General features: G+C 41.4%; 1 protein-coding gene, 1 non-coding gene and 1 pseudogene across 2 annotated transcripts in view; 2 read left to right on the forward strand and 1 right to left on the reverse strand.

Annotated features, from left to right (window-relative positions):
* The window catches only part of SSB (small RNA binding exonuclease protection factor La), a 33,864-nt gene extending 13,165 nt beyond the window's left edge, over nt 1–20,699 (reverse strand). The window contains exon 1 of the mRNA XM_035304582.3: nt 20,460–20,699. The gene's annotated coding sequence lies outside the window, so the exon portion shown is untranslated. The remainder of the gene's footprint in view (nt 1–20,459) is intronic.
* Nucleotides 1–22,243, forward strand: LOC144582936 (patched domain-containing protein 3-like; annotated as a pseudogene).
* Nucleotides 12,561–12,664, forward strand: LOC118155165 (small nucleolar RNA U13). The gene has a single exon (XR_004745384.1). It is a non-coding gene; the product is annotated as a small nucleolar RNA U13 (small nucleolar RNA).

Genomic DNA, 22,243 nt, shown 5'->3' on the forward strand with positions numbered 1-22,243 from the left:
ATGGGAGCCGTCCCGGCAGTCCTTGCGGTCTGGGTGGGCAGGGCCACGGAGGAGCTGGAGCGGTCCCTGTGCTCTGAGCATGCGCGGCTGTCGCTGGCTCCCAAGGACCGTGGAGTCCCGCCCTTGATCCTAGCAGATTGGGTTAAAAAGTACCGCAGGGTGTAGGGGGATGGCTGCTAGTTTGTGTTAATATAATACATTTGTTTTTATTTATTTATTTTTTGAAACGGAGTTTCGCTCATTACCCAGGCTGGAGTGCAATGGCGCGATCTCGGCTCACTGCAACCTCCGTCTCCTGGGTTCAAGCGATTCTCCTGCCTCAGCCTCCCAAGTAGCTGGGACGACAGGCGCGCGCCACCATGCCCAGCTAATTTCTGTATTTTTAGTAGAGACGGGGTTTCACCATGTTGACCAGGATGGTCTCGATCTCTTGACCTCATGATCCACTTCGGCCTCCCAAAGTGCTGGGATTATAGGCGTGAGCTATAATACATTTATTTTTAAGTATTTCTGGACAGCATCTGTACCCCACACCTTCTTTTGGCTCTCCATTCATGTGAAGTGTTTTGGCTTTTTTTTCAGATTATGTTTTCCAAAAATATGTGTGAATACACATACACACTGTAGTACTTCTCAAAAAAAGTGAAATTTAAAAAAAAAAGTTAAAGATCCATGGAATCTTGGAGTTCAGAAAACAATATAGTACAGCATGTAAAAGTGTAAAAACTGGGTTTCTGCAGAGTGCCTGCTTCAAATAATGGTCCTCCTGCTGTGATCTTGGACAAGTTGTTCAACTTCTCTGTTCCTCAGGTATAAAGTAGGGCCAATAATAAATACCATCTCGTTCATACAATTGCTGTGAGCATTCAACTTGATGCAATATTGTCAACATAAAGGGAAAAACTGAGGCAAAATTAATGTAAGTAGAGAGTTTATTTGAGCCAAGTTTGAGAACTGCTGCATGAAAGCATGGATTCAAATTGCCCTGAATATATGCTCTAATTAGCAGCACTTACAAGTAGGTTTTTAAAGCAGAAAGAAGAGGCAGTTCCTAAGTTGTTTACCAGTAACATACATTAAAATAACATAAGCTATTGATTGGCTAAAATATCACAAATTCCAAGAACATTAATATGGATGAAGCAGGTAGTAAAGAGCAATGTGACTTTAAACAATTGCCCCCCAAGCGCAGTGATTGATTAATACAGTTTGGCTCTGTGTCCCCACACAGATCTCATCTCAAATTGTAATCCCCATAATCCCCACATATGAAGGGAGGAACCACACACAGTGGGAGGTGACTGGATCATGGGGATGGTTTCCCCCATGCTGTTCTGGTGGTTTTATAAGGCAGTTTCCTCTGCTCTTGCTTGCTCCCTCTCACCTGCCACCACGATTGTTAAGTTTCCTGATGTCTCCCAGACATGTGGAACTGGGTGTCAATTAAACCTCTTTTCTTTATAAATTACTCAGTCTTGGGTATGTCTTTATAGCAGTGTTAGAACCGACTAATACAGGGATGTAGGGACATGACTGAAGTCCCAAACTCATCTCTCTCTGGCCTGATACATTTTGCATACCTCACATAGTTCAGACTCCTCTGGGCTCTTTTTCTTTTCTTAAGGCCAATGAGAAAAAACATATTGAACAGGGTTGTGCTCAGGTAGTTTAAATTTAAATTAATTAGATTATCCTTTATCTAATCAATGCATATTTATCTAGTCTCTATTTTGTGCCAAACACAATTTAAACCTTAATTCTTGTTTTGATCAAGTCACTGAGAATGTAAGTATTTAACAGAACAAATCTTATGAGTGTCAGAGTACTCTCATTCATCCATTCAGCAAACTGTTTATTACATGCTAGTTAATGTGCTGGTATGGAGGCTTAACACTGGGAATAGAAAGAGCCAGGCTCTGCCTAGAGACAGAGGCACCTAAACAAATATAACTGCTTCTTTATGCCCACAACATCTGGGCAGAACTGCAGGTACAGCCTATTATCAGAAATCACACCAGCTAAAAAAACATTTATTTCATTTTTCCAACACACCAGCTAAAAAAAAAAAAACATTTATTTCAGGCCAGGCGCGATGGCTCACACCTGTAATTCCAGCACTTTGGGAGGCTGAGGCGGGTGGATCATGAGGTCAAGAGATCGAGACCATCCTGGTCAACATGGTGAAACCCCGTCTCTACTAAAAATGCAAAAAATTAGCTGGGCGTGGTGGCGCGTGCCTGTAATCCCAGCTACTCGGGAGGCCAAGGCAGGAGAATTGCTTGAACCCAGGAGGCGGAGGTTGCAACGAGCCCAGATTGCACCATTGCACTCCAGCCTGGGTAACAAGAGCGAAACTCCATCTTGAAAAAAAAAAAAAAAACACATTTATTTCATGTTTCCATCAGCTCCCTGGTCCTTTATTCTCTCTTGTCTTTTTTTTTTTTTTTTTGAGATGGAGTCTCCCTCTGCTGCCCAGGCTAAACTCTAGTGGCACGACTTCGGCTCACTGCAACCTCTACTTGCCAGGTTCAAGCGATTCTCCTGCCTCAGGCTCCCGAGAAGCTGAGACTACAGGCGTGTGCCACCACACCCGGATAATTTTGTGTATTTTTAGTAGAGACAGGTTTTCACCGTGTTAGCCAGGATGGTCTCGATCTCCTGACCTTGTGATCCACCTGCCTCAGCTTCCCAAAGTGCTGGGATTACAGGCCTAAGCCACCATGCCCAGCTTTCCAGGTCATTCTTAAAGAGAATGAGTTTATTCTCTTATCTACTTTTCTCCTTTCTTCAACTAGCTAGATATGGATGTGGTAATGAGCAAAACTGACCAAGCAAATGAAGACAACACCATATGTGTGGCAAAGCAGCAAGATATGAGGAAGCCAAGTCCCAATATCCTGTAGTGCCATACCAACCGCAATGGCTTCATAGAATGGACTTATCATTCTAACCTGGATTTTAAATGTGAGGAAAAAGAAATTCATGAAAAAGTATTCAAGAGAGAGATCCAAGATCGCTGATTACTAGCAGCTCAGGATTGTAGCTCCCAGTGAATGCGCAGAGAACGAGAGGACGCCACACTTTCAGATGAATTTTTGTTGTTCACGAACCAGGAGATTCCCAGCAGAGGAGCCCCACGGGTCGCCAGCACAACTCTCGTGTTGGGTGCGGTGGTTTTGCCAGCACCCTGGTGCAGCAGTTCTTGATGCAGAGTAAACGAGACTGGGTCCCCTTTTGGTCGACATTTGGAGCTCCAGGAAGGCAGAGTCGCCTATTCAGCTGATTGAAGAAGGGACTCAAGAAGAAAGCCAGACCGGAGATTCCTGAGCAGAAAAGCACCACGAATCTTAACACTGCTGTTTTAGCCGGCGCAGGGAATCAACAAGTTGGACGTCCACTCAGAGACCTAACTTGAAAGCTGGTAATTACAAAGACGACAGGTGGATAAATTTATAATGATGGGAAGAAACCAGTGTAAAAAGGCTGAGAATACCCAAAATCAGAATGCCTCTCCCTCTACAGGGAATCACAGTTCCTCATCAACAGGGGAACAAGGCCTGATGGAGAACAAGTGCGTTCCATTAACAGAATTAGGATTCAGAAGGTGGATAATAAGAAACTTCTGTGAGTTAAAAGAACATGTATTAGCCCAATGTAAAGAAACTAAGAACCTTGAAAAAAGGTTTGACAACATCCTAATGAGAATAGACAATCTAGAGAGGAATATAAGTGAATTAATGGAACTGAAGAATACAATATGAGACCTCCACGAAGTATGTATAGGTTTTAACAGTCAAATTGATCAAGCAGAAGAAAGGATATCACAGGTCGAAGACCAACTTAATGAAATGAAATGAGAAGACAAGATTAGAGAAGAAAGAGTAAAAAGGAATGAGCAAAGTCTCCAAGAAATATGGGACTATGTGAAAAGACCTAATTTATGTTTGATACGTGTACCTAAATGCCATGAAGAGAATGAATCCAAGCTGGAAAATATTCTTCAGGATATTATTCAGGAAAACTTTCCTAACCTAGTAAGGCAGGACAATACTCAACTCCAGGTAATACAGGGAACACCACAAAGATATTCCTCAAGTAGAGCAACCCCAAGACACATAATTGTTAGATTCACCAGGGTTGAAATAAAGGAGAAAATTCTAAGGGCAGCGAGAGAAAAAGGTCAGGTTACCCATAAAGGGAAGCCTATCAGACTCACAGCAGATCTCTCAGCTGAAACCCTACAAACTAGAAGAGAGTGGGGGTCAATATTCAATATCCTCAAAGAAAATAATTTTCAACCCAGACTTTCATATGCAGCCAAATTAAGCTTCATAAATGAAGGAAAAATATAATTTTTCACAAACTAACAAGGACTCAGAGATTACCACCAGGACTGCTTTACAAGAGCTTCTGAAAGAAGCATTACACACAGAAAGGAACAACCAGTATCAGTCATCCCAAAAACTTACCAAAAGGTAAAGAGTATCTCCATAATGAAGAATTTATATCAACTAACGGGCAAAATAGCCAGCTTGCATTAAACAACAATATTAAACTCACAAATATCAATATTAATCCTAAATTTAAATGGATTAAATGCCCCAATCAAAGACACAGGCGGGCAAATTGAATAAAAAGTCAAAACCCATCGGTAGGCTGTATCCAGATCCATCTCATAAGCAAGGACACACAAAGACTCAAAACAAATTGTTGGTGGAAGACTCACCAATCAAATGGAGAGAAAAAAAAAACAGGAGTTGTAACTTTCGTCTCTGACAAAATAGACTTTAATAGTAACAAGACTAAAAGAAACAAAGGATATTACATAATGGTAAAAGGATCAATGCAACAACAGGAGTCAATGATCATAAATATATATGCACCCAATATAGGAGCACCCAGATACATAAGACAAGTTCTTAGTGACTTATAAAGAGACTTGGACTCCTGCACAATAATAGCGGGAGACTTAGACATCACATTGTTAATATTCGATGGATCAACGAGATAGAAAATTAACAGGGACATCTATGATTTGAATTCAGACCTGGAGCAAGTAAACTCAGTGAATATTTATAGAATTCTTCACCCCAGGTCCATAGAACATATATTTTTCTCAGTATCATATTATACCTATTTTGAAAGTGACCACATAATTGAAAGTAAATCACTCTTCAGCATGTGCATAGCATTTCACACACTTAAATGAAATATTGGTTGTCTGTTTGTTTATTTTCTTTCCTTATTCCTTCCTGTCTCCGTGGTTAAGCACAATTATTGGCATAAAAGAGGTTTTTAATACCTATTTTTGGATTGCATTCCAGCCTGGGCAATAGAGCAAGACTCCTGTTTTCTCTCCCCCTTTCTCTTTCTCTTTCTTTCAAAAAAAAAATTAGCCAATTACTTTCAACTTTCTTAGATTTGTTGAAGGACTTTCTCTTTCACTACTATAATTTTTACTCGAACTTTCTCACTCGTTTGAAAAAAACATTTAAAAAAGGAAAGAAAAAGTACTCAAGGCAGATGATGACAATATTTTAGACTTTTGGTCAGGGTCAAGTGACAGAATTCATCACTAAGGGGCAGGAAAGTCAACTAAATCAAAATCCAGGCCAAGAGTATCACTCTGAAGGCTGCTAGGCTTCCTAAGTTTTTCTGTGTGTGTGTGTGTGTGTGTGTGTGTGTGTGTGTGTGCGCGCGCGCACGCGCGTGCGTGTGCAAGATGAATATCAGAGAGCCTAAAAGCCAGAAATCTAGGGTCTCCCTGAATTTTGGGAATGTATTATAGGACTATTTTTCTGTTTTCCTGCTAATAGATGTTTGAATGTGAACCTTGTCTAAAAAACTGCTTTCATTGTAGTAAGTCATCTGAAAGTGAGGTTGTTAAGGAGGGAACAAGAGCCCACCCCTATGTCTAACAATGGCGGCCTCCACTGGCCCCTAAATTATCTAATAATTGTGAACAGTCAAATTTACTTGGGTCAATTTGCTACACCTGTCAAGTGAACAAGGTCAGCATGCATAAAATCATAAGTAGATCTTCTATAGAAGACAATACATGGAAGTTGATAAAATGGCACAGGTTCTTTAACAAGACTTCATATAAAATAAAATAGTTGTGACAGATAAAGAGAAAAGAAGGGTATTTGGGGCTAAACATTTAAAAAGTTGAATTATAACACACAAACCATAATGTGCATGAATTTTAAGTGCTTCAATGGAGTTTCACAAGTGAACACTACCTTGTAATTACTACCCAGATTGATAGATAGCATATTTCAGCACTCTGGAAAGTTCCTCTGTGCTCTTCTCCCAGTCAATGCCCTTCTTAAAAGTAACTACCATTGATTAGCTTTTCCTGCTCTAGTCACGTAGTATGTATATATCTGAGTCTTAGTCAGTTTGGACAGCCATAACAAAATATCATAGACTGGGTGTCTTCAACAACAGAATTTTATTGCTGACAGTTTTGGAGGCTGAGAAGCCCAAGATCAAGGTGCTGTTAGATCTGGTGTCTTATGAGGGCCTGTTTCCTGGTTTACAGACGGCCATCTTCTTCATGTATCCTTACATGGTGAAAAGCATGTCACCCTGCGCTTGGGATGGTAATGGAGTCCTCATATTACTAACCTTAGAATTCCTCACTATCCCTCAGAATTTACTTATACACTTCCCACAGCTTTGTAAAAAGTAGTTTATTACATTTTCCTGCCACCAGACGGTCATGGTAGCACGTGTCTGTAATCCCAGCTGGTCAGAAGGCTGAGAAGGGAGGGTCCATAGAGCCCAGGAATTTGGAGTTGAGACTCCAACTCCAAAATAAATCTTGCTGGGACTCTGATACAGTTAATAACATCAGCCTTGTGTAGGCAGTAACTTCACTGTACATTTAACTTCCTCTAAAACCATTTTTAGTTAATGTCATTATTTTCAAGGGATCAGCATAGTCTTACCCCTAAGGTGGATTTGATCATAGGAGAATTATCTTCTATCTGCTTAATACCTAGGTATATTTTATGTGGCCATTTTCATTTCTTATCTTTAAAAAAGTCTCCTTTTAGGCAGGGCATGGTAGCTCACGCCTGTAATCCCGGCACTTTGGAAGACCAAGGTGGGAGGACTGCTTGAGGCCAGGAGTTCATGACCAGCCTGAGCTGAGGTCTCACACAGTGAGACCTTGTCTTTACAAAATTTTTTAATAATTAGCCAAGCATGTGTGGTAGTACGTGCCTTGTAGTCCCAGCTACTCTGGAGGCTAAGATGGGAGGATCACCTGAGCCCAGGCATTCGAGGCTTTAGTGAGCCAATGATCACACCACTGCACTCCAACCTGGGCAACAGAGCTAGACCTTGTTTCAAAAAAAAAAAGTCTTGCCGGGCGCAGCAGCTCACGCCTGTAATCCCAGCACTTTGGGAGGCTGCGGCGGGTGGATCACAAGGTCAAGAGATCGAGACCATCTTCGTCAACAGGTGAAACCCCGTCTCTACTAAAAATACAAAAAATTAGCTGGGCATGGTGGTGCGCACCTGTAGTCCCAGCTACTTGGGAGGCTGAGGCAGGAGAATTGCTTGAACCCAGAAGGCGGAGGTTGCGGTGAGCTGAGATCATGCCATTGCACTCCAGTCTGGGTAACAACAGCAAAACTCCATCTCAAAAAAAAAAAAGTATTTTTCCAAATTTGGTTAATTATGCTAGAATTAGAATTAGACATGGTAGCAATCTGTTCAACAAATGGTGCTGGAGAAATTAATTGTTCATCTATATAGAAAAAGAAGAAACTTTGCCCCCAAATTAATTTAACATGAATCATAGAACTAAACGTGAAAATAAAACAATACAGATTCTAAAAGAAATTAGGGAAAATCAAGAAATTAGGGGAGAATATCTCTGTGCATTTGGAATAAGCAATGATTTTTTTAAATGCAATATAAAAAGTAATAATTATCCAAAGGCACCAATAGGAAAGTGAAGAAAGCTGTAGACTGGGGGAAAGAAATCCACTTTCCTACATCTGACATAGCCTTTGTATCCAGATTCATATAAAGAATCCTAATTAATAGAATTGGAAGAATTCTGATGTGACCTTGTTCAGAATACACACTAAAGATACAGGGACTGGGCAAACTTCAACAGTAACAGCAATGGTGATGAAATTAGAACATGAAGCACTCTCCCTAGGGTGGGAGGCTGGTGTGCATGTTTGATATATGTGCATGTTTGATATATATCTTCTGTCAGCTTTCTTTAACCCGTCTTTCCACAAAGTGAGTACATTTCTCCTAGGGTGGAAGACTGGAGTGCATGCTTGATATATATATGCAAGATTGTAGCAAGTAGAAAAGTTCCTTTTTAAGGTTTCCTTCTTGTTAAAGAATAAGTGTCCTAATAACTTTATTAAGCCCTATCCTATGTGGCTGTTGAACATGCCATGCTTACAGGCACGTAGTGCATTCTATGTCCTTGTACTTTGACAAAGACATCTGTGCTGGACATGCTCACAGGCATGTCCCAGTTGTCCTTTGCTTTTACCTGTTTAAAAAATTTTAAGTTATTAGCCAATCGAGTTTTAGTTTAGATTGTGAGGTCTGACTCCAGTCAACGGAGATCAGACATAGCAGAAGGACAACCCCCAAATGTGTAAGAAATAAATTTGTGTGTTTTCCTTTGTTCTTTGTACTCTCATGGCAAAATGGCTAGTGAGAGTACCCTTCCTGCAGTCCAGGAAGTAAAAACTGTGTTGCTAAAAGATCCTTTGTCTCTGTGCTAATTTGTGGCACCAAGCAACTATTTCCAACATCTATTCCCAACAAAGTACAACACACACAAACATAAACACACATATGACAGGGTCTCACTCTGTCATCCAGGCTGGAGTGCAGTGGCAATCATAGTTCACTGTAGCCTTAACTTCCTGAGCTCAAGCGATCCTCCCACCTCAGCTTCCTGAGTAGCTGGGACCACAGGTACAGACCACCATATCTGGCTAACTTTTGTATTTTTTTTTTTTTTGTAGAAACAAGGTCTTGCCGTGTTGCCCAGCTGGTCTCGAGCTCCTGGCCTCAAGCAATCCCCCTGCCTCAGCCTCCCAAAGTGGTGGGATTACAGGTGTGAGCCACCATGCCAAACCAGGAATATTTAAAAGGGTCTACAAAGCTCATTGAGGAAAGAAGGGGCAAAAAGCAAAACCAGCTGAGACGGGTAAATTGTAGTCTGGAGGAAATCTGACCCACACAAGTTTGGCAGCAAATTGGTGTAAAATAATTCCAGAAGCAAATGTATTTTAAGAGATTCTGATGCAGAGGTCCCAGGAAAGCAGTGTGGAGACAGGAGCAGCACTGGAAGGCCTCGGGCATCTACTCTAAAGGCTAAGCTGCCACCACACTTTGAGGGCAGCACCTCCTACTGGGAGGACAACCTTAATTCATACATTGGAAAGCATTACTAACTGCAATTAGTAGGAAAATCCCAGAAAAAATAATTTTACCCTCGTCACTCAAAAACAGAAATGAACCAATATATTAACTTGAAAAAGCCATGGGGAATTTGAGAGAATTAGGAGTCCCAAAAGAAAAAAATCGGATAAAGTACTGTAAAGATATTACTAATAAACCATTCATAGAATTTCAAAAGAATTCTTAAGGGGAGAGAGCTCAGAGGATTGCAAGCTTTTGGGTTCGAGTTTGAATTTTTTTTTTTGTCTTTTTGTTTTTCTTTTGCTTGCTTCGTTCTTATTATGGAAATTTTCAAGCTTCAAAAGTAAAAAGTATAATATAAATAGTATAATAACCCTCTAAATACCCATCATCCACCTTCCACATACATCAGCATATGTTCAGTCTTATTTTATCTACATGCCAACCCACTTTCCCAAAGCCTTCACAAGACAATTTTAGAGCAAATGACAGACATCTTGATTTAATCTACAAAGTCTATCTATGAATCTTTAATAATAAGGACTCTTTAAAAAAACATATAACTATATTTACCATTATCATAGTCAACAAATTAACAAAATTATTTAATGTCATCAAATATCCAGTCAGTATTTAAATTTTCTTTATTATCTTATAAATATTTTTTCAGTTGCATTATTCAAATCAGAATCCAAATGCTATTCACATATTGCTTTGTAATATGCAGTGGCTCTTAAATTTCTTTCAACAGATAGTTTCTTCTGTTTTTCTTGCCATTTATTTGTTGATGAAATCAAGTTATAGAATTTGTTACATTCTAGATTTGATTAATTGTATCCTGAGTTGTTATTTAACACATTTCTCCATCTTCTGTATTTCATATAAACTGAAAATTAGGTCTAGAGGCTTGAAAAGATTTAGGCTAGATCTTTTTGGAGGAGTACTTCACAGGTGATGCTGTGTTCTTATTGCATCACACCAGTAAGTGCATAATATCTGTTTCCCTCTCTTTTTGGAATATTAAAATTCATGGGTGAGTTCAAGTGTTGTCAGCCTGACCCATCATTATAAAGTTCCTCAACAGCCTCTCACCTATTGATTTTAGCAGCTATAAATAATCATTGCCTAGATCCATTATTTCATTCAAGTGTCAAAATAGTGATAATCTGTCATTTCTTCTGCATTCACTAGCTGGAATTCTTCTGTTAAAAAAAAAAAAGTTGGGGCCAGGAGCAGTGGTTTACGTCTGTAATCCCAGCACTTTGGGAGGCTGAGACAGGTGGATCATGGTGTCAGAAGTTTGAGACCAGCCTGACCAACATGGGGAAACCGTGTCTCTACTCAAAATACAAAAATCAGCCAGGAGTGGTGGTGCACACCTGTAATTCCAGCTTCAGGAGGCTGAGGCAGGAAAATCGCTTGAATCTGGGAGGCAGAGGTTGCAGTGAGCCAAGATTGCGCCACTGCACTCCAGCTTGGGTGACAGAGTGAGACTCCGTCTCAAAAAACAAACAAAAGGCTGGATGCAGTGCCTCATGCCTGTAATCCCAGAACTTTGGGAGCCCAAGACAGGTGGATCACTTGAGTGCAGGAGTTCGAGACCAGCCTGGGCAACATGGTGAAACCCCCATCTCTACAAAAAAAAAAAAAAAAAGTGCTGAGCATGGTGGCAAGCATCTGTCATTCCAGCTACTTGGGAGACTGAAGTGGGAGGATCAACCGGGCCCAGGCAGTGTGTGTGTGAATAAGCCATTGCACTGCACTCCAGCCTCAGTGAGAAAGCAAGACCCTCTCTCTCAAAAAAAAAAAAAAGTACCATATTCACAATTTTGTTTACTTGACTTGCATACAAGAAAAATAAGTGCTTGATTTTTTTCCTTCACCAATTTTTAGAATGAGTTGGTTTCTTAACATTCTTCAAGAGTAACCAGTTAGTTTGGCTGCAAGTCCAACAATGCTAAGATGGCCCTAAATGGCACTATCTCAGAGGGGAATGGACCCCTGACCCTACTGAACTGATAAGTTCTCTTAGATACTGATGGTCTCTCAGCCAGTGGAGTAGGGCAGCAGACAATCATACACTATTGTAACAATTAATTCATTCTTGAGAAATCATCAAAATGAATAATCATTTATAGATGACAGATCCGAAGTGGTTACTATTCTTGAAAACCAACAATTTTTAGATGCATCAACAAGGTAAAAATCCAAGGTTTTAGTAGTACATCTCCACTGGCAGTGGAGAAGTATGTGGTAAAGTATGGTGACACTGGAAATAGGGTGCTAATTCGGGAATTTGGGGTAGCAGTAACCAGAACCTGAGAATGAGTCATTGGAATCAATGTTTCCAGGGGAAAACATAAATTGGAAGAACGAAAAATCCAAGATTTTATGCTTATAGGGAAGGCTAATTAGTAGTTTGCTAAAATGTTCTTCATAAAGTACCCAGGTCAGAATCAGGAGAGATCCATAGCTCTCGTTTACCTGCATCTACTGGAGGCTACTGATACCTACAAAAAGAAGCTAATAATTGAGAAGGGTCAAAGCAGATTAGAGCAGTTTGCACAAGACTCAGGCAAAATGAGGAAAAAGAAGTGTCAATTGAATTTGGCAACATGTACGTCACAGATGACTTGATCACAGTAGTTTCAGTGACGTGATGGGGTGAAAGCCCTGGAGTAGGTGGAACAGTGTGGGGTTAACAATGCTTCTAGAAGTTTTTCTAGAAAGTGGAGCAAAGAAACCAGATGCTCCTGGAAGGGTATCTAAGGACAACTGAGGTTTATTTATTTTTAAAAACAGAGATGGGATCTCGCTATGTTGGCCAGGCTGGTCTTAAACCCCAGACTCTCTCCCAGCTCCATGACGGCTGCTCCCACTGCAGGGGCAAATGCTGTCCCGCCATTCTCCTAACCCTGGAAGGCCGACTCTGGCCAGAGACTCTGGGACTCACCTCAGTGAGACTCATCATATCACATCCAGCCACAGTGACAGCTTAGGGAGCTGCCGGGGAAATGGAGAACACCCACACCCACAAGGTGACTAATGAGTCATTACAGACAACACCGAGAGATTAAGGTTCTACCTCAACCCAAAATGTGGGTGGCATACGAATAAACAAGGTCTAGTTTAGATAAAGAATTTCAATCCTTTTGTAGTTCATGAGCACAATGATTGGATGTTCACACACTTGTGTGAGATGTGACATCCTTGAACCTTATTATGATGTCAGCACATTACCCATCTGACCGGAAAAAAAAAAGAATTTCACACCAGAAATTTAAGGCTCAGAGAAGGTCTAGTGTTAAACTGGAAAACCTTTGTTGTGCTTTAAAATCCTATTATAAAATATAAGTGGCTGTAATCCCAGCACTTTGTGAGGCTGAGGCGGGTGGATCACCTGAGGTCAGGAGTTCCAGACTAGCAAGACCAACATGGTGAAACCCTGTCTCTAATAAAAATACAGAAATTAGCCAGGTGTGGTAGCATGTGCCTGTAGTTCCAGCTACTCAGAAGGCTGAGAAAGGAGAATTGCTTGAACCCGGGAGGTGGAGGTTGCAGTGAGCTGAGATCATGCCACTGCACTCCAGCTCAGGTGACAGAGCAAGACTCCGTCTCAAAAAAAATGTATATATATATGAACCATATATATATATGATTCAAAAAGGCGGATTTCTACACTAATACATCTATTGGATTGAACATCCTCTAGTTTACTATAGGTCTTAGACCCTCTAACTTTTTCTCGACTTTAGATAGCAATGGTTTTTATACTTTTTTTCTCCCTCACTAGGCAGTCAGCTCTTTGAGGCCAGGAGTATATTCCCATAGTCTCTCTTACAATAATACTCACTGTGTACAAATTGTCACCTCTTATTAAATATATGCATTTACTGTAAAAACAGAGCTGGACAACATAATGTAATCTGAAAACCAGACTATGGAATCTGGCCTGGGTTTGGGGAATGGAGAGGATAAAGACTTGGATTTCATTCAAGTTGATTTTATTTTGGTTTAGTTTTGGATGAACTAAGAAGCAGAGCAAAGAATATAAACAAGATAGAGATGCAGGAGGATAAATGTGGCTTCCCACTGCCTCCCTTGTATGTCCCAGAATACACACAAAGTTTGCATTCTTGCCTATTCTGCACAGCGAGGTATCTACCAGGTCAAAGAGGCAGAGAATGACAACCTCCCAGCCTTCTATATTCCCAGTTATATCAGCTCAGAAACAACTTATACCACCATATAAGGTGATCATTCTTAGACTCAGTGAACCATGCTATCCAAGTTCTGGGCCTTGAAATTCATTTGATGTCCACACTCAGGCAGGTTCCCATTTTCTGTGGCTGCATGGCAGGGCCTAGGAATTTTTCACCTCGTCGTCCTGTGTTTTTTTGTGGGCAGGCCTTGGAAAAACAATGAGAAACCCATATATAAAATGAAACCCAAGTTATCAACAGATGGTGTAGAACAGTTATGGTTGTTCTCACACAGTTTAACGTCAATTCCTAATTGCACAAATATGTATGGTGTGCTTACCATGTGCTTGGCCCTGAAGATCCAAAAGGAAATAAAATTTAGGCTCTGCCTTCTGCCTCAAGTAATCTTGTTGTCTAGTTAAATTCATCATGCCTCTCTGTAATGACCATTTTTAAAATAGAAGGTGGACAGCAAAGAAACAGGATACTCTGGTTATAACTTTTTTTTAAACATATTATTAATTCCAGGTTGTTTAATAACCTTTTGATCTCTTTTGGTTCTCTCCCATCTCTGCTTTCTGTGCTGTTTCCCTTAAAATAACACTCAGTGCACACATTGTTTTCATTAAACGGGTGTGTTTACTCTAAAAACAGAGCTAAGAGTTATCATCGGGCAGATTCTTCCTGCTCAGGCCTCCTTAGTCTCTAAACAGTGCATGACTCACAGAAAATGCAAAGAGGTTCATTCTGGTTCTCAGACGCAGAGTGCTAGGAGGGCCAACTGATAGAAACAGAACTTAATCATTCTAGGATTTCAGGAGTATCACTGTGGAAGAAGACCAAGGGTGAATGTATGAGTCAGCCTGTAGGCTCTGTACAGTTCTAAATTCCAGCCTCATCTAAAGAAAATGAACCTGTTTTCATGAAAATGCACCTTTTGTATTTCTTATAAATGGGTAACTTAGTAAGTGTCTGTATTCATTAATATAACTGATCCCTGAGTTTGGAGATATAAAATATTCTCAAAGAATTAATTTAGTCTAGGGAACATCCTCTTAGATAGTAAGTCTATAGATGGCTTCACAGTACAGATGCCTCAGGGCCTGTGAACCTACCGTTTTGAAGGTTATAGCTTGCTTCCTTCAGGGCTCAGCACAAATATCATCTATTAGAGAAGCCACTGCTGACCACCTTATATTAATAGTACCTCCCCACAACGATTTTACTCCATCATCTTCATTCTGGTTTTTCTTCATAAAACTTGTTATCACCTGATATCTTATTATGGGAACATCCAAGTTTTGTGGGGCCTGAAGTTTTTATGATTGGGGGGACACTTTTTAAAGAAACAAAATATAAAAATTACAATTAAAAGTAAGTATGAAAGTGAATTTTTACTAAGAATGTGAAAATAAATCATGAATTCCTGGAGTCTTGGGGCTTCAGTTCTTCCTTCTAAGATTTCTTTAGGCAATTTACTAGAAATGCTTACGTAAAATGTCTAGTTGTTGTAACCTGGCTTCCACTTGCAGCTAGAACATTCTATAGCCCCCAGCAATTACCAGCCCTCCCTGGAGTATCACAGTAAATCTGACTCTGCATCTTAAATATCAATTTGATTGTTTATCGTCAGTCTGTATCAGTGGAATGTCTTAAGCTTCTTGAGAGCAAAGATTTAATTTTCTATGTTGCTTTATGCCCAGTGCCCACAATAGGAGTAGGCACAGAGGGGCATATTATACATGATTGTTTAATAATTGTATCTTTCCCCAAAAATTAACTTGGAAAAAATAATCCTTTCTCCTCTCCCATTTTAGCCACTCTGTATTGTCATAGCTCTGTGTTGTTCTCTTTTAGTACTAACACTTAAAAATTAGCTTATCTGCTTGCTTACTTTTTTTTTTGAAACAGAGTCTCACTCTGTCACCCAGACTGGAATGCAGTGGGACAATATTGGTTCACTGCACCCCCCATCTCCCAGGTTTAGGCAATGTCATGTCTCAGCCTCCCAAGTAGCTGGGATTACAGGCATATGCCACCACGCTTGGCTAATTTTTTTGTATTTTTAGTAGAGATGGGGTTTTACCATATTGGCCAGGCTGGTCTTGAACTCCTGGCCTCAATGATCCACCTGCCTAAGCCTCCCAAAGTGCCTGGATCACAGGTGTGACCTACTGCACCTGCTTGTTTACTTGTTATCTATGTCCCCTACTAAAGTAGGCCATACTAAGAAAAGAGAGTGTCTTGCTCCCATTTTTCCCGAGTTTAGAGCAGGGCACAGAGGAGGCTCTCAGTAAGTATTTTTTGAGTAAATGAAAATAAGGCAAATAAATAACTCATCAGGATGAAACTTGCAATGTACTACAACTCTCCTTGTACCTCTGTTTTTATTCTATTTATGTGAAAGTTTCATTTAGATACTCAATTACATGCTAATTTAATAAGACATAAGTTTTTTTAAAAAAGTAAAATTATAGTAATCACACTTTAGCTAAATAAGTACAAATGCATTTTGATTTGACAGAAAGATTGACTAATTTGTAACCACCTGCTAACAAGATTTAAAAGAGACAGGTACTTAATAGGACTTTCAGACACATGATTTCTGCTCTGAATTTGCACTCACCCATGATTTCTGTGACTTTAGGGAGTAACAGATAGAAAATGCACCTACCTACCAGGTTTTCTTCCCTGGAGGCAAAATAAAATAAATAAATTGACCAGTTTCTTACATATTCTTTCTGAAATATGCTATGAAGGTATTAGCAGATATTTATATATTTTTCTTTTTCTTGCACAATTTATAGCATATTGTACTCACAGTTCTATACCTCGTTTTTGTTTTGTGATTTGTTTTTCTAATGTATCTTGGAGCTTACTAATTTTTTTGGCTACATAATAGTCCATTGTGCAACAGTGTCTTATTTAATCCTCTATATGAACATTCAGATTGCTCTCAGTCTTTTGCTATTATAAACAATGCTACAACCTTGTACACGTATCACTTCACACATATGTAAGTATGTCTGTAGGATAAATCCATAGATGTGTGTTTGGATCTTATGACAATAAATGACTCTCCTCATCCTCACCCAAATTCCAAGCCAATTAGGAGATAAGACAAAAGAGGCAGACAAGTGATTAAAATATCACCTTTATTACTGACGAGAGCTGATGATGAACCACATGGCTTACATTTGCAGATAAGAGAGCATCCCAATTCTGAATCTCTTTCCATTTAAACAAAGGCAATATACTTCAAACACAGGTCTCCCCATGCGTGTTTTAGGAAGATGATGGACTGAATGGAGCCTTCCCAGCTTATTCTTCACAAATTTAATAATTAGAGGAGTCAACCCTCCTTTCTTAGGGAGAAGCAAGTGAGGAGGAGACGAAAAGCCAGGGGCATTTAGGAGAGATACTTCAGCCTGGGAGTACACATCAAGAAACATTCTCACCCTAACAAAACACTCTTATGTTCAAAAGGATCTTATTTTTGTAATTTTAATAAAGTTTTCTCAGTTGTTTACCAGAAATGTGTCAATATACATTCCTTCCAAGTAAGCATGGATATACGCCCAGGAATATAAGAAAACTTAGCATAAGATAAATGTTTTTCAATTATCCTTGGCCTATTCATGTCTTACTACCTCAGAGGTTTTTCTTGAATCTTTTTTCATTATTTTGAAATATAACACAGCAGATTTTTATTTTATTTTATTTTTGAGACAGTCTCACTATGTCACCCAGGCTGGAGTGCAGTGGCGCAATCTTGGCTCACTGCAACCTCCACCTCATGAGTTCAAGTGATTCTCCTGCCTCAGCCTCCCAAGTTGCTGGGACTACAGACATGTACCACCACACCTGGCTAATTTTTGTATTTTTAGTAGAGATGGGGTTTCGCCATGTTGGCCAGGCTGGTCTCAAACTCCTAACCTCAGATGATCTGCTTGCCTCAACCTCCCAAAATGTTGGGATTACAGGTGTGAGCCACTGTGTCTGGCCCAGAATTTCAATTATAATGGCTTCACGGCATTTTAATGTCTGGCAGAGACTCTCAATTGTCACAGTATCCAGTGATCCCATCTTCCTGTTTGAAACCAGACTCTCTGACTTTTCACCCGGGCCTGTGGTTGCCCATCTTTTTGTGAGTCTGCTGTAGCACACATGCATATAATGGTAAGGACTTTGACTTCAGCTCTGAGTGAAATGTGGAGTCATCGCAGGGATGTGAACAGAGGAGTGATGTCTTGTAGACTAACCTGTAACTATCTGCTCATAAGGAAAGCCTGGTAAAGTGCAAGGCAGTTCTCCAGTCAAAGAACTGACTGCTAAGTAGTCCCAAGACTGGAAGTAAAGCTGCTGTACAAGATAAGGACACTAGGCCACTGGAGAACTGGGCAAGGGGCTCTCCTTTCCCTCATCTCAAATTATTCTCAATGTTTGGGGTTGTTTTGTTGTTGTTGCTGCTGCTGCTGCTGTTGAGATAGGGTATTGCTCTGCTGCCCAGGCTGCAGTGCAGTGGTGTGATCTCAGCTCATTCTAGCCTCAACTCCTGGGCTCAGATGATCCTCCCACCTCAGCCTCCCAAGTATCTGGAACTACAGGCACATGCCACTATGCCCAGCTAATGTTCTGTATTTTTTACAGAGTCAGGGTTTTGCCCTGTTGCCCAGGCTGGTCTTGAAATCCTGGCCTCAAGCAAACCATCCATTTTGGCCTACCACAGTGCTGGGAAAACAGGCATGAGCCACTGTGCCTGGCCTAAATGTTTGGTTTTTATCGACAAGAAAGGGAAAAGAAACTGAAAGAAGCCTGATGGTTTCCGATCCTGATTTTATGAGCCAGGATGCTGTGCTACTTCCACAGGTGTTTTGTTATATTTTTGCAGTTGTTTTCTTGTCAAACTTTGAGCTTCCTCACTGAAAACAAATTTCAAAGTTTCACCTCATCCACTGTAATGGCCATGAACTTATTTACTAATAATATATGGAATAAAAGCACAGAGCTTCATAGAAGGCGGACGTCACTATGGAAAGATGCCCAGTTAGAACTACTTTTCAAAATATTACAGGTATGCAAGATGAAAAACTCAAATAGGGAATACAAAGCTACAAAATATACTTGAAGACTGCAGTTATATCCGGCCAAGGCAGTAATGATAATTTCTGTTTTCTTTCCTTTTTTTTTCTTGAGACAAGGTCTTGCTCTGTTTCCCCGGATGTAGGGCAGTGGCACAATCATAGCTCACTGCAGCCTACACCTCCTGAGTTCACACAAACCTCCCATCTCAGCCTCCTGAGTAGCTAGGACTACAGCTGTGCACCATTACACCTGGCTAATGTTTAATTTTCTTTTTTTAATTTGAGGCAGAGTCTTGCTCTGTTGCCCAGGCTGGAGTGCAGTGGTGTGATCTCAGCTCACTGCAACCTCTGCCTCCTGGGTTCCAGTGATTCTCCTGCCTCAGCCTCCCCAGTAGCTGGGATTACAGACATGCCCCAGGCTAAAGTGCAGTGGCCCGATCTCAGCTCACTGCAACCTCTGCCTCCTGGGTTCCAGTGAGTCTCCTGTCTCAGCTTCCCCAGTAGCTGGGATTATAGGCATGAACCATCATTCCCAGATAATTTTTGAATTTTTGTATTTTTAGTAGAGACAGGATTTCCCCATTGGCCAGTCTAGTCTCAAACTCAGGTGATCTACCTGGGTTGGCCTCCCAAAAGGCTGGGATTACAGGCGTGAGCCACCACACCTGGCCTAATAAATTTTTTTTTTAAGGTTGGGATCTCATTATGTTGCCCAGCCTGGTCTCAAAGTGCTGGGATTACAGGCATGAGCCACCATACCCACCAGTAATGATAATTTCTATTGGTCACAACTTTGGTTTAAATTTTCTAGTAAAACTTGAAACTCATAAAGGTACTCATTAATTGAACTACAAAAATAAGCCATGCCAATAAGCAAAATGGGGAGAAGCTTGTAACTCTAATCACAAGAAAAGTGGTCATTTCTTTAAAATATAAATGGTTCTTATAAACCAAAAAGAAAATTTCAACAATCCAAAAGGAAAACTTCTGAATTGAATTGACACACAAAAGATATGACAGTTCACTCAAAAAGGAAAGATAAAGATACTAAGCAATAAATTCAAAATTAAATCAAAGTAAGATACCAGTGGCACAAACCAAACACTTTGCTGACACTGTGGGGTAGGCTATGGCAAATTCATATATTGCTTATGAGGGTATAAATTAATATAACTTGTTTGTATTTTACTTTCTCAGTAGCTCAAAAATTTAAAAGAACCTACGCTTTGGCCTAGTGAATCCACTCTAAAAAATTATCTCACAGATATGGTTCCTGTGTATAGGTTAAATGAAAGACATTCATTCACTGAGCACTATTTATAAAAGTAAATGACTAAACCATCTATGGGTCCATCAATAAGATTCTGGTGAAATTATGTTTCATCTGTACACTGAAAAAGTATAGAGCAGTTAAAAAAATAAGATAAATATATATGCACTGTCATATTCAAATCCTCTGCCACTGTAAATGAAAAATATAATCTGCATAACATGAATAGTGCAATAACATTTATGAAAAAGGTATATTTGCTATATCTTTGATATGCATTTATTGCATAGAAAAGGTTTGCAAGGATGTAGACCCACTTTTTAACACTTCCTTTAAGAGGAATGGGATAAAAAAGTTTAGAATTTTCCCCCACTTTTCTCAATATACATTTACTTCTTTCACAAGGAGAATGTATGCACATGTTACATTTGTGGACAGAGAATAAAAATAATAACTAAGATAAGTGTATCAGTCTCACAAAAGCCTTACCTGAAACTGCTACTGGGTGAACCCCAAGAAAGGTAAAAATCTGTCAGTCAGGACACGTGGTATTTCTGTGCCATTTGTGTGTGGGAGAAACACCCAAATTCTCCCAATGAATTGTGAGTTCCGTAGGAGAGGCACGCGTTTGATGGCCTTGAAGAAGCGTTCCTTGTGTTTGCTGAACCCCTGACAGCCCAGGCACGCCTCAAACAAATTTCAGATTCGTTGGGCTACCAGGCCAACCACGTGCTCCCAACGCCTCTTCCGCTTCCGGGCGCGTGGCCGGAGCTCTAGCAGACTCCGTTAGAACGTCTCCAGGAAACCGTCGGTTGGGGTGGAGATTTGCGCCCCACAGCTGCTTTTTCACCTGATGTCCAGCCTGTGCTTCCTGGAAATGAGCTTCTGGTCTCTAAGGTATCGGGGCTGCCGGACCAGAGCCTGGGGCGAAGCGGGAGCGGGAGTCGGCGCCAAGGAAGAGTAACTGGACAACTGGCCTGAGGCGAGCCGGGAGTCCGAGCGGAGTCGGTCCAAATCGGAAGGGAAACCGGAGCCGGGCGGAGCCCAGACAGCGCTGTTCGAGGTCTGCGTCCAGCCCAGTGGAGCTCCGGGTGTGGGACAGGGACCGAATCGAGACGGGGCTGGGCGTCATGGCAGCCCTGGGAGCGGCAACCGTTGCTGGAGCAGGGGCCGCAGCCACCCCGGCGTGGGAGGGGAAGGACGCATCCCTGCTGGCGCGAAACCCTGAGTCGGTCGCCGTCGACCCGCGCCGCTGCCACGCCAACCGCCTGAAGGGCCAGCTGTCCCGCACCCACCAGTGGCTGCGGTGGCAGGTGGGCCCGCACCCATGATCCTCCTTTGGCGCCCATGATGCTGCCGGCTGCGCTGGGCTCCGGCTTCCTCTACCTGCCCAAGGACAAGAAGACCTGGAGGAGCCGTGTACAGCCGCTGACAGCCCGGCCAAGGCTGAATGGGCTTCTTACAGGGCCATTTCACCACCACCGACTCCTACCACTTCTCCAGGAGGAGCCCCAAGGCCAATTTCGCCTCCATTCTGGTGGTCTCCCACAGCAGCTCATAGCTGGAACCAGACTTCTTTGCTGACGTCAGTAAATTACACAGCGTGATGCAGGATCTGCAGGTCCCACAGGGAAACGGAAGCCAGATCCAGTACGAGCAGTTGTCCCTGAAGTACCAGATGCTCTGTGTGTCCCCCAACCCACTCCTGCATGCCTGGCAGGTGGACAAAACCCTTGACCTAAGCAGCATCACCTTCCCCATCTACAACCACAGCGGGCATCCCCTCTTCCTGACTGGCTTCTTTGGAGGACACATCTTGGGGGACACTAGGGATGGGCCAGTTACTCCTGCGGGCCAAAGCCATGTGGCTGCTATACTACCTGAAGACCGAGCACCCGGACGTAAGAGCAAGCAGTGGCTCACCCATTTCCTCCACCAATTTAACATTAAAAACTATCTGGCTGTGAAGAAAAGTGAGGTACCTGGCAGTTCAGGTTTACAAGGAGGCCAGGAGGTGGCAGGGATGAGAAAGACTTGCTCCGGGAACCATAACAAAAGCACTGCATGTCTACTTCAAGGGGTCCTTGCCTCAAAGCTGGGTTTGCTCTACTGTATTTGGTACAGAGAGTAGAGTATCCAACTCTCTGAAATTAACACCTGCAAATGCCAGGAATGGTGAATTCTTGGTAATGTTCAAGTCAGTCGATAACACAAATCCTGTGTCCACCAGATGGGGCTGTTCAGTACAGACACTGATCTTCATGTTTAATTTT

This window comes from Callithrix jacchus, chromosome 6, assembly GCF_049354715.1.
Source record: "Callithrix jacchus isolate 240 chromosome 6, calJac240_pri, whole genome shotgun sequence".
NCBI lineage: Eukaryota > Metazoa > Chordata > Mammalia > Primates > Cebidae > Callithrix > Callithrix jacchus.